This window comes from Cervus elaphus, chromosome 3 (genome assembly GCF_910594005.1).
Source record: "Cervus elaphus chromosome 3, mCerEla1.1, whole genome shotgun sequence".
Lineage (NCBI taxonomy): Eukaryota > Metazoa > Chordata > Mammalia > Artiodactyla > Cervidae > Cervus > Cervus elaphus.
Window position 1 is genome coordinate 15,847,007 of NC_057817.1, and position 15,155 is coordinate 15,862,161.

General features: G+C 37.2%; 1 long non-coding RNA gene across 1 annotated transcript in view; it reads left to right on the plus strand.

The window, feature by feature from the left end:
- Positions 1-15,155, plus strand: part of LOC122679892 — a 434,959-nt gene that overhangs the window by 22,075 nt on the left and 397,729 nt on the right. The window contains exon 3 of the long non-coding RNA XR_006336569.1: positions 8,479-8,663. This is a non-coding gene — a long non-coding RNA (uncharacterized LOC122679892). The remainder of the gene's footprint in view (positions 1-8,478; positions 8,664-15,155) is intronic.

Sequence of the window (15,155 nt, forward strand, 5' to 3'; positions counted from 1 at the left end):
CCATGGAGCAGCTCAGTCAGTTCAGTCACTCAGTGGTGTCCGACTCTTTGCAATCCCCTGGACTGCATCACACCAGGCTTCCCTGTCCTTTACCAACTCCCGAAGCTTGTTCAAACTCGTGTCCATTGAGTCGGTGATACTATCCAACCATCTTATCCTCTGTTGACCCTTCTCCTCCTGTCTTTCCCAGCATCAGGGTCTTTTCCAATGAGTCAATTCATCACATTAGGTGGCCAAAGTATTGGGGTTTCAGCTTCAGCATCAGTCCTTCCAATGAATATTCAAGACTGATTTCCTTTTGGATGGACTGGTTGGATCTCCTTGCAGTCCAAGGGACTCTTTAAGAGTCTTCTCCAACACCACAGTTCAAAAGCATCAATTCTTCAGTGCTCAGCTTTCTTTATAGTCCAACTCTTACAGCCATACATGACTACTGGAAAAACCATAGCTTTGACTAGATGGACTTTTGTTGACAAAGTAATGTCTCTGCTAATAGGCTGTCTAGGTTAGTCACAGCTTTTCTTCCAAGGAGCAAGCATCTGTTAATTTCATGGCTGCAGTCACCATCTGCAGTGATTTTGGAGCCCAAGAAAATAAAGTCTGTCACTGTTTCCATTGTTTCCCCATCTATTTGCCATGAAGTGATGGGACTGGATACCATGATCTTAGTTTTCTGAATGTTGAGTTTTAAGCCAACTTTTTCACTCTCTTCTTTCACTTTCATCAAGAGGCTCTTTAGTTCTTCACTTTCTGCCATAAGAGTGGTATCATCTGCACATCTGAGGTTATTGATATTTCTCCCAGAAATCTTGTTTCCAGCTTGTGCTTCATCCAACCCAGCAATTCGCATGATATAATCTGCATATAAATTAAATAAGCAGGGTGACAATATATAACCTTGACAAACTCCGTTTCCTATTTGGAACCAGTCTGTTCCACGTCCAGTTCTAACTGTTGCTTCTTGAACTGCATACAGATTTCTCAGGAGGCAGGCAGGTGGTCTGGTATTCCCATCTTTTGAAGAATTTTCCACAGTTTGTTGTGATCCACACAGTCAAAGGCTTTGGCATAGTCAATAAAGCAGAGGTAGATGTTTTTCTGGAACTGTCTATCATTTTTGATGATCCAGCGGATGGTGGCAATTTGATCTCTGGTTCCTCTGCCTTTTCTAAATCCAGCTTGAACATCTGGAAGTTCTTGGTTCATATACTGTTGAAGCCTGGCTTGGAGAATTTTGAGCATTACTTTGATAGCGTGTGATATGAGTGCAACTGTGTAGTACTTTAAACATTCTTTGACATTGCCTTTTTTTGGGATTGGAATGAAAACTGACCTTTTCCAATCCTGTGGCCACTGCTGAGTTTTCCAAATTCACTGGCATATTGAGTGCAGCACTTTCACAGCATCATCTTTTAGGATTTGCAATAGCTTAACTGGAATTCCATCACCTCCATTAGCTTTGTTCATAGTGGTGCTTCTTACGAACTTGGAGGCCTTGAAGTCAAAGCCCACTTGATTTCACATTCCAGGATGTTTACCTCTAGGTGAGTGATCATACCATCGTAGTTATCTGGGTTATGAAGATCTTTTTTGTATAGTTCTTCTGTGTATTCTTACCACCTCTTCTTAATATCTTCTGCTTCTGTTAGGTCCATACCATTTCTATCCTTTATTGTGCTCACCTTTGCATGAAATGTTCCCTTAGTAGCACTAATTTTCTTGAAAAGATCTCTAGTCTTTTCCATTCTATCGTTTTCCTCTATTTCTTTGCATTGATCACTGAGGAAGGCTTTCTTATGTCTCCATGCTATTTTTTGGAACTCTGCATTCAAATGGGAATATCTTTCCTTTTCTTCTTTGCCTTTTGCTTCTCTTTTCATGTACCATGGATGCTACATGCTTAATAACATGCAATTTATGTTAGCGCCTTCTCAAATAGTATAAGTTTATAGATAAGAGCTTTGTACCCAGTTTGTGAATACAGTGTGGTTTGTGGTAGTTATTATCTCCCTAATTTACAGTAAATGATAGCCATAGAATCATACAACTGCCAAAGCAGAATGGATCAGATAATGAACTGATCCTGTTTAACAATATCCCTCTTGATCACCTGTCCCTCCTTGGCTACATAAGATAATAAGCGCATAAGAAAATAATGCACATAAATTATCTACGAAGACCAATTTCAACACACATCCTGAAATTAGAGTTCTTGAAAATCCATTGTGGATTTTCTTTGTTGCATTATGCCAGGAATCACTTTTAAGTTAAAAGAAATAAATTATGATATCTAATTATCCTTTTGGCTGGTTAGATTCTAATTACGATCTTATCTCACTGAGGTAAATAGACATTGCTTCTAAATCAATAATTTGAGATTGATTTTCATAGGGAAGTTGTAAGGATGCTCATCAGCCAATACATTTATAAAACTGAGTTGCCTACTAAGAGGTTAACTTTGTTTTGTATTAGCATGTAGCGGAAGAATTAAACAATGCCTGATTTCAAAACAGATTTCACTTTAAACAGAGAAAGGCTGAAGAGTATAACCACTTTAGATAGCTTAAGGAAAAAAAGAAAAAATTGGGCTTCCCTGGTGGCTCAGATGATAAAGAAATCACCTGCAATGTAGGAGGCCTGGGTTTGATTCCTGGGTGGGGAAGATCCCCTGGAGAAGAGCATGGCAACTCACTCCAGTATTTTTTGCCTGGAGATTCCATGGACAGAGGAGTCTGGAGAGCTACCCACCATGGGGTCACAAAGAGTCAGACACAACTGAGTGACTAATACTAAAGGTAAAATTAAAAATATAATACTTTGTCTATATAAAAAAAAAAGATTACATTGTAATTAACCTTTAAAAGGATGGGAAAAAGTGGATGAAAAATTATGCTTTGTTTTGAATTGCAGGATGTAATTTCTATTTTCTTAAAATTTTATTTTTATTAACTTCCCACTTTTGTTACTAGAAAGTTATATACCTTAGATTCAGTTAAATAACTTACATTCAGTTTTCAGAAACACTTATCTGATGTTTAAAAAATCTTATGAGCTTTTTGATACATGTTATGCAAAATCTGAAAGCTATATTTTTCCACCACTATAAAGCTGGGTTCACATTTGGAAAGATGGGTTGGTTACTCAATCATAACTGACAAATCTTTATGATATGATTACTCACAGTCTGTCCAGATTCAAATAAATTGAATAAAATAATTTGAATGCAGTGTAGGGATTTTGCATTATAGAGCAGTTCATGTTTATGATATACATACTTTGATTTACAACAGTTAAGCTACTGTGGGATTTTGGAAAATAAATTAAATAGATGTATCTTTTTAAGCAATTATGTGAAACATTACATTTCAAAAGAAAACTTACTACTTTTCTACATAAAAATGGAATATTCAGTCATCTAAGTATTTGGACTATATAACAAATATCAAGCTATTAAGTAACATGGACATTTTACGAAGTATCAAAATGATAGAATTTTATTTTACTTTTTACTCAGATTTTGGTTATCTTTAGAAATAGTATTAAATTCAAATTCAGCTAAATATTTTTTTAAACAGCATTATTTATTTTTAATTTTTTATATCTTGAAATTATGATAACACATTTACAGGAGACTTGGAAAATACCAAAAAAAGTTACATATAGTTCTACTATATATTTCAATTTTTTTTAAGTAAATAAAGATTTTTAGTTGGAGTTTCAATATTAAGCTCTTGAAAATTAATAGAATGAATAAAGAGAAAAGTAGAAGGATATAGTAGACCTGAAAAGCACTATGAATCAATTCAACATAATTAAGATTTATGCAGTTTTCACACAAAAGCAGAATACAAATTCTATTCCAATGTTCCCATAGACTGTAAACCAGGAGACACTGGAACATAGGGACATAAAATAAGGTGTAAAAATTTCATGCTGTAAAGGTTTTGAGATCATACAGAATTGGTTCTGTCGAATTATGTTAGGAATCAGTATCAAAAGATATTTGAAAATAACCTACATATTTTCAAGTGCAGTGTGACATTTACCAAGAGAGATCTTTGACTTAGCCTTTGAAAGCCTCAATAAAGTTAAAAGACTGAAAAATCACAGAGGGTGATTGAAGAGAAGAAAGCATTTAAGTGAGAAGTTAAATTTATCAAATTTTTCAAGAAACTTCTCAAAATGATAAATTAATATCAAAGATGCTTTAAACACCTCATGTATTTGAAAATTAAATGTCCAGTTTTAAATGATGGGTGTATCTAAGAAGCCCTAATGAGGAAAATTAGAAAATATTTGTAGCAGAATAAAAATGAAAAAAGATTTATCAGAATTTGTTGCATGGAGCTGAAGCTGTTCAATATAACTAAATACAATGTGGAATCTTGAATAAGGTGTGAAAACTATGGACTCTAGCATAAAATTTTGTGAAATTTGAGCAAAATCTGTGCCTTAGTTAATAATACTGTATCATATATTAATTTCCTGAAAAAAAAAAAAACAAACCAAACAACCAGCCAGCATTATTTAAAGTGAAAAGCACAGTTCTCTTTGTTTTAATAGAGCAATGATTTTCATTGTGAGTTGATTTTGTCCCCAAGGGAATGCGTGGTACCATCTGGAGACATTTTGGTGGTTGTCCATAGTACAAATTTGAGAAATTCTGCAGTATAGAAGTATTAAGGAACCTTAATATGAGAGAGTGCTTTAAAGATGAAATAAGTTAAGCATTAAGAAGTTGGGGCCTGGGTCTATCCGGCGACTAATTGTCTTATACATTGTAGAACTTAGTAAATATTTGTTGAATAAATACATTAACAAACAACAGTGTTAGTTGCTCAGTTGCGTCTGACTCTTTGAGACCCCCATGGACTGTAGCCCATAAGCTCCTCTGTCCATGGAATTCATCAGAAGAGTATACATTGGCGTGGGTAGCCATTCCCTTCTTCAGAGCATCTTCCTGGCCCAGGAATCGAACCTGGGTCTTTTGCATTGCAGGCAGATTCTTGACCATCTGAGCCACCAGGGAAGTCCCATTAATTGTCTTATACATTGTAGAACCTTGGTAAATATTCGTTGAGTAGATACATTAACAAACAGGTAAAATGCAACAATTGTTCCTGAAGCCTCCTTTGTTTTTTTTTGTATATAAAAGGACACGCGTAGTTATTCCTTTCTACACCAAAACTGGTTAGTAATCATCGCTGAAGGGCAACATATCTTATTTAATATATGGGAAACATATTTAGGATTATGTTTATGACATACTTCAGAATGCATGTAAATGAAGAGTTGAAATATGTTTTGCTCTTTCTAGTATACAGGACATATTAAGATGGATTTGGAAATACATACATGTAGCCATTTTATTAGACTGTGAAATTACTGCTCATTCTTATGGAAAAATAAAATTTGTGAAAAGGGCCTTTTTGCAATTTTTAGTCATAAATGAGAATTTTTATATACCCCAGGCAGTAATATTACTTATAAATTTATACCATACACCACTTAAACTTTTTTTTTTTATTAAGAGGAGTGATCAGAGTCAAAACCATATGCTGTGGCTTTTGCCCTATGGAACTTTCAAATATACTGCAAGAATAATTATTCCTACTTAATGGAGTTACAGAAGAGAATGTGGTGCTGGATGGTAAGACGTACGTAATCTAATGAAAACCCTCTGTAAACTCTCTAAGGGCGTGTGCTAGGAGTTTTGAGTTTTGTGGGTTTTCTCTTATTAAAAGACTAAATAGCAGTTGAAATCTCTAGGAGAATAAATGGATGCTAAGGATTCAAAAACTTTCCCTCTCAGAGGATTCCACTGTAAGTGAATAATAAAGAATATGGTCCTTTGGGAAATCAATGTCTTTATGAGAAAGAGAGAGGAAGAGAGAGAGGGAGGGAGAAAGACTTTTAATTTTTATTATAGTTCTCAAAAATATATCAGGTTGAATTTTTCTTTATTTGGAAAGTAAAACATAAATGTAGACCCTCATCATTTTCTTTTGATTAGCCTCCTCGGTGTCGTCTTGCTCAGCCTCTTTTCCATCCAGCCCATTCTTCAGAGCTTTGTCTGTTTTATGTTTTCAAAAGCACAGATCTGTAGGTGCCTGTCCCCAGACTCAAGATACTTGACCGCCTTAACATGGCAGAAAAGTTCTTTTAAAATTCACCCCTTACTCTTCTTTCCAACCCTGATCCCACCACTCATGCACTATGCATACATGCCTTTACCTGTCTCTATAAATGCCGTGATCTTCTGTGCTTTTATGTCTGTTTTTTCTTCTTTTCTAGCTGGGTAATGTCAAGGTATCTTTCAAATAGCAAATCTCTAAAAGTCTTCCCTAAACTGTCTTTGATTTCTCTTCCCTGTGTTCCTGAAAGAATTTCTACAAACTTATATTAAAGGATTTACCACATACTAAAATTATGTTTATTTATTTTCTCATTGGCTGCCACATCTATGAAAGAAGGGGTATATATCATCAATCTTTGTACCCCTGCTGCCAATGCCTGGCACATAAATTTTTAAAAATTCAAAGGTGAACCACCTATGAGAATGGATGAAATTTAAAAACTAACCAAATCAAGTTAGTCAAGGCAAAGATGCAAAAGAACTAGAACTCCCATACACTGCTGATAAGGATGGAAAATAGTTTGGAGAATGGTTTGGCAGTTTCTTAAATAATTAAACACATACTTCCATACAACCTGGCCATTCCATTCCTAGATGGAATGTCCATACAAAAACTTGTACATCAATGTTCATAGCAGCTTTAATACCCCCCAAGTAGAAACAAGCCCAATTTACATCAGCAGGTGAATTGATAAACTGGTATATCCATACAATGGAATACTACTTACAGCAATATGAGTGAACTATGGAGAAATGCAATAATGTGAATAAATCTCAAAATAATCATGCAGCCAGATAAAAACATACATGCTTGAGTCAATATTAATTTGCTGTTAAAATGCAAATTCTCCTACAGTGACAGAAACTAGCCTTATGGTTGCATGGCTGGGGTTGGGGTGAGTACTGAAGAGTTGAGGAAAGGGTCGGGAAGGAAGGGTTGAGGAAAACTCTGAGTGTGATGCATATATTCACTATCTTGATTTTGGTGATGGTTTGATGTTTGTAAACATATATAAAGACTTGTATTCTAAATATATGCTGTATGTTCAGAGTCAATTATAGCTCAATAAAGCTTTTTTTTTAACAAGTCAAAGAATAAGAAGGCAAATCTTGATGAAAAGACATTTTGCAAGGACTTTACAAGGTAGATGCTACTGGTTTTCTTAGGATGTATCTGGGCTGTGCTGTGCTTAGTCGCTCAGCCGTGTCCGACTTTTTACAACCCCATGGACCATAGCCCACCAGGCTACTCTGTCAATGGGGATTCTCCAGGCAAGAATACTGGGATGGGTTGCCATGTCCTCCTGTGGGGGATCTTCCTAACCCAGTGATCAAACCCAGGTCTCCCACACTGCAGGCAGATTCTTTACTGTCTGAGCCACCAGAGAAGCCCAAGAATCCTGGAACAGGCAGTTTATCCCTTCTCCAGGGGAGCTTCCTGACCCAGGAATCGAACCAGGGTCTCTTGCATTTTAGGTGGATTCTTTACCAGCTGAGCTACCAGATATATATACATACAAACACACATAATTTGACAATACATATTTCCTTTTTTCAAGAACAGACAGAATTATTGATTTGGGATAGTCTATAATCAAGCACTGTTCTTCTCCATTAAAAATTTTTAAATTCTCCTCTGTTAATAAAATATATGATTATTTAATATCTATATTTACTGTGATGTCATGGTAGAAAAAAATAAACTGAGCATAAGTCTAATAGTTCTGCTAAGACCATTGTGTGCCCTTCAGTATGTATCTAAACTCACTGGGCATCACTTCATTTTGTAAAATAAGGCTGTTGGTGTACTGTGAATGTGTGTGTTGCGTGTGCTTAATTGTTCAGGTCTGTCTGACTCTTTGTGACCCCATGGGCTGTAGCCAGCCAGGATCCTCTGTCCATGTAATTTCTCAGGCAAAAATACTGGAGTGGGTTGCGGAGCTCTCCTGCAGGGGATCTTCCTGACTCAGGGTATCTTCTCTCCCCAAGGATCCCAACCATAGTCTGCATCTTGTGCATTGCAGGCAAATTCTTTACCGCTGAGCCATCGGGGATTACCGTTCAACAAATATTGAGGTTACAAAAACACTTAGAAAAGGCAGTTAAAAAATTTTTTTTTTCTTTTTTAGGTCCCACTGTTCAGCATGTGGGATCTTAGTTCTCCCGCTGGAGACCAAACTTGGCACGCCTCTGCCGTGGAAGCCTGGAGGTTTAACCACTGGCTTGCCAGGGAAGCCCCAGAAAGGTTACTTTTTACAAAGACCCTTAGGAAAGTGGTGGAAGTGTTAAAAGATAAACTGAGGGAAATTAACATGTTCAAGTTTATTTGAATATATACACAGGTAGAAATCCCGCAGGAGCAAGCCGGAAGTGGCTGGGCCTGGGCGCGCACTCTTCCGGTCGCAGCCAGCAAAGGCTTTTACGGAGCGCTGTTGGCGGGAAATCTCTGGCAGCTTCCCAGGTGAAATCTAAAGCGGACCGCAGCACAAGGAGGGCAAGGAGAGAGAGAGGCAGCCACTCCAGACTGGTAAGTGGCTGGTTTAATAAGCGAGGGAACTTACCTAGGAGGCTTGTCTTGGCGCTGCAAGCTGAGGGTGTGGATCTCTGCTTCCTTCCCACCTGCCCACCGTGTCTTAGAATTTTATACAGAGGTTCAGTCTGTACCAGCCACGTGATCTCAGAACGCAATGCTCTCTCAAGGCTGAGACTTTGAAAATGGCTCCAGCCACTGCAATGGTGAGCAGAAGGTGCGTTCCAAGGACAGGGGAGGGGTCCCAGCACCCTGCTTGGGTCTAGTTCCCCGGTCAACTCTGAATCACATCCTCTAGATCAGGGATCCCCACCCTCCGGGATCTGAGGTGGAGCTGATGCTGTGGTAATGGAATTATAGGGCACAATAAATGTAATGCACTTTAATCTTCCAGAAAACATCCCATCGTCCTCCCCCAATCCTCCCTTTAAAAATGATCTTCCGGGACACCTGTCCCTGGTGGTGCCAAAAAGATTGGGAACCTGCGGCTCTACATCACCCCCTACAAGTAAATGCAGGAGCAAAACAAGGAAATTATTTGATTGGCTGTAGCTTAAGTGGTTGCCTTATTTGGAAGGCCTAATTGGTTCTTTGTGCTTGGTTATTCTTAAATTTTGTCCTCTCCAGTGCCGCTGCCTTCAGAGGAATTGGCTCTGGCTTAGTTTCCGTTGCTCATGAGGGTACCAAAGCTTCAGACTCAGTCTAGTGGCCTATTTGTTTAATTACTTAAACAGTAGATGAAATTCAGGGTCTCTCAAGAAGTTTAAACTCTGGAAGGGAGATGAGGGCATGCATAAATCATTTTAAAAGCATGCTAGGTACAAGTAGGACCTACTATATGCAGTAAGTAAGTAAGCGTAGCCACTCAGTCGTGTCTGACTCTTTGCGACCCGGTGGACTATAGCTTACCAGGCTTCTCCGTCCATGGGATTTTCCAGGCAAGAATACTGGAGTGGGTTGCCATTTCCTTCTCCAGGAGATCTTCCCGACCCAGGGATTGAACCTGGGTCTCCCACGTTGTAGGCACACGCTTTACCGTCTGAGCCACCAGCAGTACAGGAGCCAAACACTCTGAGAGGCCAGGGAGATCCCTGCTGACTGGAGAATGGGAAGCTTGAGAAGAGTGTCTCATTGGATTCAGCCCTTGAGGGGTGGGTTGGCTTCCACTAAGGTTGGGCCTGCTGTTGTGGCAACACATAGTCTAAAGATAAAGGGCCCAAACAGATGCGGAAAAGATAATCTAAACAGAGGTGACCTGGCAACTGTACACAGAGTGGGTTTGACTGGAGCACACTATTAAAAACAAGGGAGGGTTTGGAAAGATTCAGCGTAAATTCCAGACGGTCTTGAATGCCATTGTTAAGAAGTTTGGGTTTGTGTTATAGAATCACATTTCAGAAAGCAACTTTATGAAACTCTTCACTTAAGCATGAGCGACGGAGTAAATATGAAAAATCTTCTTTGGAAGTTAATTTTACTCTATCTAGCCTGGAGAACGCCGAGACTGAAGGCAAGGTCAGGGACACGATTGGATTATTTGGTTGACAGGGAAAGCAATTAAACCCAGTTTCACACATGTTGAATTTAAGGTGCTAGTGAAACATTCAAATACAAACGGCCATTGGGCAATTGATACTAATGGGAATTTGCTGTGAGGCTCAGGAAACTCAAACTCTGTACCAACCTAGAGGGGTGGGGTGGGGAGGGAGATGGGAGGGAGGTTCAAAAGGGAGGGGATATATGGATACCTGTGGCTGACTCATGTTGAGGTTTGACAGGAAACAGCAAAATTCTATAAAGCAATTATCCTTCAATAAAAATTAAATGAAATAAAATAAATGTTTAGAATAAGCCTAAGGTCAGAGAGGTTACAATGAATGAAACGTGTTTTATTTATTGATGGCTTATGGTATACAAGGCATTGTTGGAAGGAAAAAAAAAAAACAGGCTTCATAATTTTATATACCCTTTAGCTTATGTAAATTCTCACAATATCCCACTGAGACACCTTTTGGTTTGCTTGACTAATTTTTTTTCCCCTTGACTGATTTTAATTCACATCCCTGACCTCTAAACATGAGAAAGAATGCTCCAAGTCTCAATCTTTGACCCTCTTTTCTCTTCTAATTACAATTGTTCCCTAAGTGATCTTGCATCCATTCTTGTCTTGAAGCACAGTCTTCATTAAGTTAAATGTACTGGACTAGACATTCCCTGAAATTTGTATGGATATCTTGAAGTTAGTATAGCCAAAGGTGAAGTCTTGATTTCACTTTTCTCACCCTCATTTCCTTCTGCTCTTTCATATTCATCCAGTTACTGAGGCAAACAAAACAGGATCCCCTCTGATTTTCCTCTTATACTTCACAGCCAATCCACAATAAATCCAGTAAACTCTACCTTCAAAATATATCCAGAATTCATCTATTTGTCATTACCTTTACACTGGTATAAAGAAACATCATGCCTCACTGTAGTAATACAATTGCCTCCTAAATGGCCTTTTTCCACTTTTGCCCCCTTTTAGCCTATCATTCCATATAATTGTCAGAATTGTTCCTTTAAAGCATATGTCATATTATGCCACTCCTTTGCTAATAATCCTCAGAATAAAAAAAAAGCCAAAATCCTTACCAAGATACCCAGTGAGCCTTCTTACTCCCTGTAACTTCTCTACCCCGAGTTCATTTCTTGCTATTCCTGGAACTCCTGAGCAGAATTTACCCTCGAGAAATTTATACTTGCTGTTTTTTCTGCCCTGAATTTACACTTCTAAGGGTCACCCCTTGTCTACTTCTAGGTCTCTGCTTAAATGTTCACTTGATCAAAGTGATCATGCTTAACCATCCTATATAAAAACAAAGCAAACAAAACTAAGCCTCTCATTTTCATCACTGACACATAGTAGGTGCTCAAACATCTTTTAATGAATATTCAATATTTCAAAGAATCATAAAGATTCATCTCTATGTTGAAAATGAATACCTTGCAGCTTAAATAAATTTCTCAAAGGGTTTTAGGGCTGGAATTTGAATCAAATTCTTTTTAACTCCAAAACCTCAGTTATTTTATGGGTATTTAAAATATGAATATTTGAATACATGCAAATCTTCTTTAAAGAGAGATATTTGAAACTGTAGGAGGAGATGGAATTGTATAGTGGTAGATTATATAGATGGACTGAGGAGAGACACTAGGGTAGAAATTCTTATTCTTTTTCAGGCCATGAATTCCTCTGAAAATCTAATGATACTCTTTGGCCCTTGTTCCCTAAACCACATGTAAGCATTTACCACAGTCTTGCATAATATTGCATGTAATTTATAACCTCTATCTTATTCTGCAGATGAAAGGGACTGAAGATGGGAAGAGAGGGTGGTTTTGGAGATAGTGTGTGCAGACTGGTCTTTTGGGAATTTTGAGAGTAAATGTGAAGAGAGGGCAGGTGGGCCTTCCAGATCTGAAGGCTATGACTTTTGTTTATGCCAAAGTCATTCAAACATCATGATCTCATAGAGTCAAGATAGAAGGGACAAAAGAGATCATTTAACACCATCATTTTGCAGGGAGGCAGGGCGGATGGCCCAGTTGATTGCCTGTGTACGTCCAACTGGCTCATAGCAGAACAGGGACTAGATTCCAGGTATCACGACTAAGGCCAAAGCTCCTTCTGCTATACCATGCTGCTTCCTCAGAAGTAGGTTGTCCTTTGCTTCTGGGTCCTTCTCAAGGTACTTCAGCATACAGGATATTGGTGTTTCTCAGTATCAAAATGCATATTGAGTCCTGAGGATGGACAAAGATTTGCACTGGAATTATTCTTTTCTATAGTTGAAACATGTCAAAAAGTCATTTTGTAACTAATTCAACCTTTGAGCAATTTAGTGGGTGGTTATAACTGATGAAAGAATGTCTGATGGTTAATGGCAACTTTAAAAATCTAGACAAGGCTTAAAATACTAGTGCAAGAATTTCATTATCCAACCCACTTTATTATGCAATTTGGTTTTCATTGTGGAGACAGATGAAAGAGTGGAAGATTGTGACATTGTGGTCAGTCACACAATTGTGAGCAATGTTACACATTCCAGATCTCTGTAGAAAGAGTAAAAAATGTCTTTCACTTGGAGAAGTTTAAATAATATTTAAAATCTTCAAGATCTGATAGTAATACTGAAGAATAATTCAAGGAAATAGCCCATGTATTTATCTATGTTACTCTCCGCTATGCATTTATCCATGGATTTGAAAAGAAAGGGTTTTGCCAATAAAGTAGAAATCCCCCTGCGTTATTTACGAGCTCTCTCAGAGTGACTGACAAGACTACCCAGAGTGCTGAGTTTCCTCTCTGTTCTAGCTTATCAGTGAATTAGTGAAATTTAACACGAATGGTGGCAGCTTTATATTTAGAGTGTAACTGTATAAACAGAAGCCACTGCGAGAATCTTGTTTTAGAGTTTTCACCTTATTTAAATTCTTAATTTGTCCCTTCAGTTTTGAAAAGGCTATTGCTGAGTGTGGTCCTGCTTCCAATTAATGAGCTTCAGAAAAGGATTAGGTTTGCCTCACTCAGCTTTCCAAAATAGGCTAACCTTGAGTCACACGAATTTGAAGAAGAGGTAAATAGTCTGTCTGATTCAAATTAACTTCGACAGGGACGACAGTCTTAGGCTGTTTATTTTATTATAGCCTGAGCTAAGAGTCCCAAAGTTTTACAGTTGATAAAACAGACATTTTTTTTTTTTTTGGAAAGTTAAAAAAATGTTAGTTTTCTTCCATTTTTCACTTATCTAATATTTTGTTTCTAATCATTCAATAAATAGTAGCAGTAACTGATAGTTTGTATCAGTGTCATGAAGTCCAAAATGTTTGGGTGATTTTGTTATTTGAAGTTAAATCTTGAGGAGCTTTTGACAAAAAACTAATATATTAAATACCTTAAGCATATTGTGAAATTATAAAGGGAACATAACTGTGTATATATTTGTAAGGTCACTTTAAGGACATTTATTCCCCTATAATGACTTTTGGTGATTTCATAGAAATCAGGATTTCATTTGAAATCTAGCTTCCTTTTTCATGAAAGTAAGTACCCATTTTCCCCTCAAATCTGTCTCTGCACTCCTATCTGAGAGTAGAGACTACATGTGAGTGAATGTAAGATGATATCAGTTTCTTAGTCCATCTTTGGCAATATTTTTGAATGTACTTCTGCCAGAGCCTGATTTATTAATTCCTGAATTCTTTGACTTTGAAAATATTTTGATCATATCGACAAGCGCAAATATATTCTGGTCCTTTCCAAAGGTACAATTAAACTTATACTTTATTTACATAAGAGTGATATAATAATCTGTTGGCATTTAATTACTAAAGATGATTTTCTTAGAAGCAGAGATTTTTTAAGAGCAGAGAAAGCAACAAGAAAATTCATTGATTAAGGTCAAATTATTCATGTTGTTAAAAATATAGATTTAAAAAAAATATAGATTTTAGAAGTTCAATGCACTATCCATTGTGCCGTGGAGCCACCTAAAAACATAGATTTTTAAAATTTGGTTTCACATAAATTGCTCAGCCTAGGTTAAAGCAATCAACATGCTGTAAATGAAGATATGTTTGAATTAAAACAATTAGATTTGATTTTCTTGCATCTTGCATCTCACAGCAGGTATTCAAGCACAGCCAAAACTTGGATGTGCTGACACCTGTAATCAACACAAAAGATCTCTTTTAAACTAACAAATCATCCCTCCCAGTGGAAGTATAAACAAAGCCCCTAATTGCAGATTTTGCTAACTATTCTCCCCTGCTGTGAGGAATAGTTAGTGTCTAGTGTTTTAAGCTGTAACCTCAGCTATGATTTATAATTGGCAGAAGATAAGGGCTAATTCTAGTCAATGTTACTATGTATTCTTAAACTGAGTCTATACCAATCAATGATTTCCTAATTACCAGCTAGTATCAAGTATATTGAAACTATTTTTTAATTGCAAGAAGAAAAATAACAAAACATATAGTAGTGATAAAGTGCTAGACTGTCAGACACTTCCCCTTTTTTTTTTTAAACTCATTGAATCTTCACAGAATACATTTGCAGTAGATACTAATATTATTCCCTCTTTACGGTTGAGGAAACTGTGGCTTTATAGGAGCTTCTCCTAAGCATCACAACTACGAAGCAGTGGAGGTGACCTTTGAATCCAGGCTAAAGCTATCTGTTTGGGGTCTGTGGTTTGCCTTTTCCACTAAAAATAAAGATACAAATAAAAGTTTAACTACTGTTCCATTTTAGATAAATAAATCAAATATTTCTGCTAAAAAGATCTTTCATGCAAGCTTCCTAGGTCTTAAGTGTCATCCAGGAGAGGGGTTCATGAGTCTAGAACCGTAGTTTGTAAGTCAAGGCACAGCTTTGATTAAAGTAATTTATTGGGAGAAATAAATGAAATCTAAGTACACAATGAATGAACACCTCATCTGTTTCTC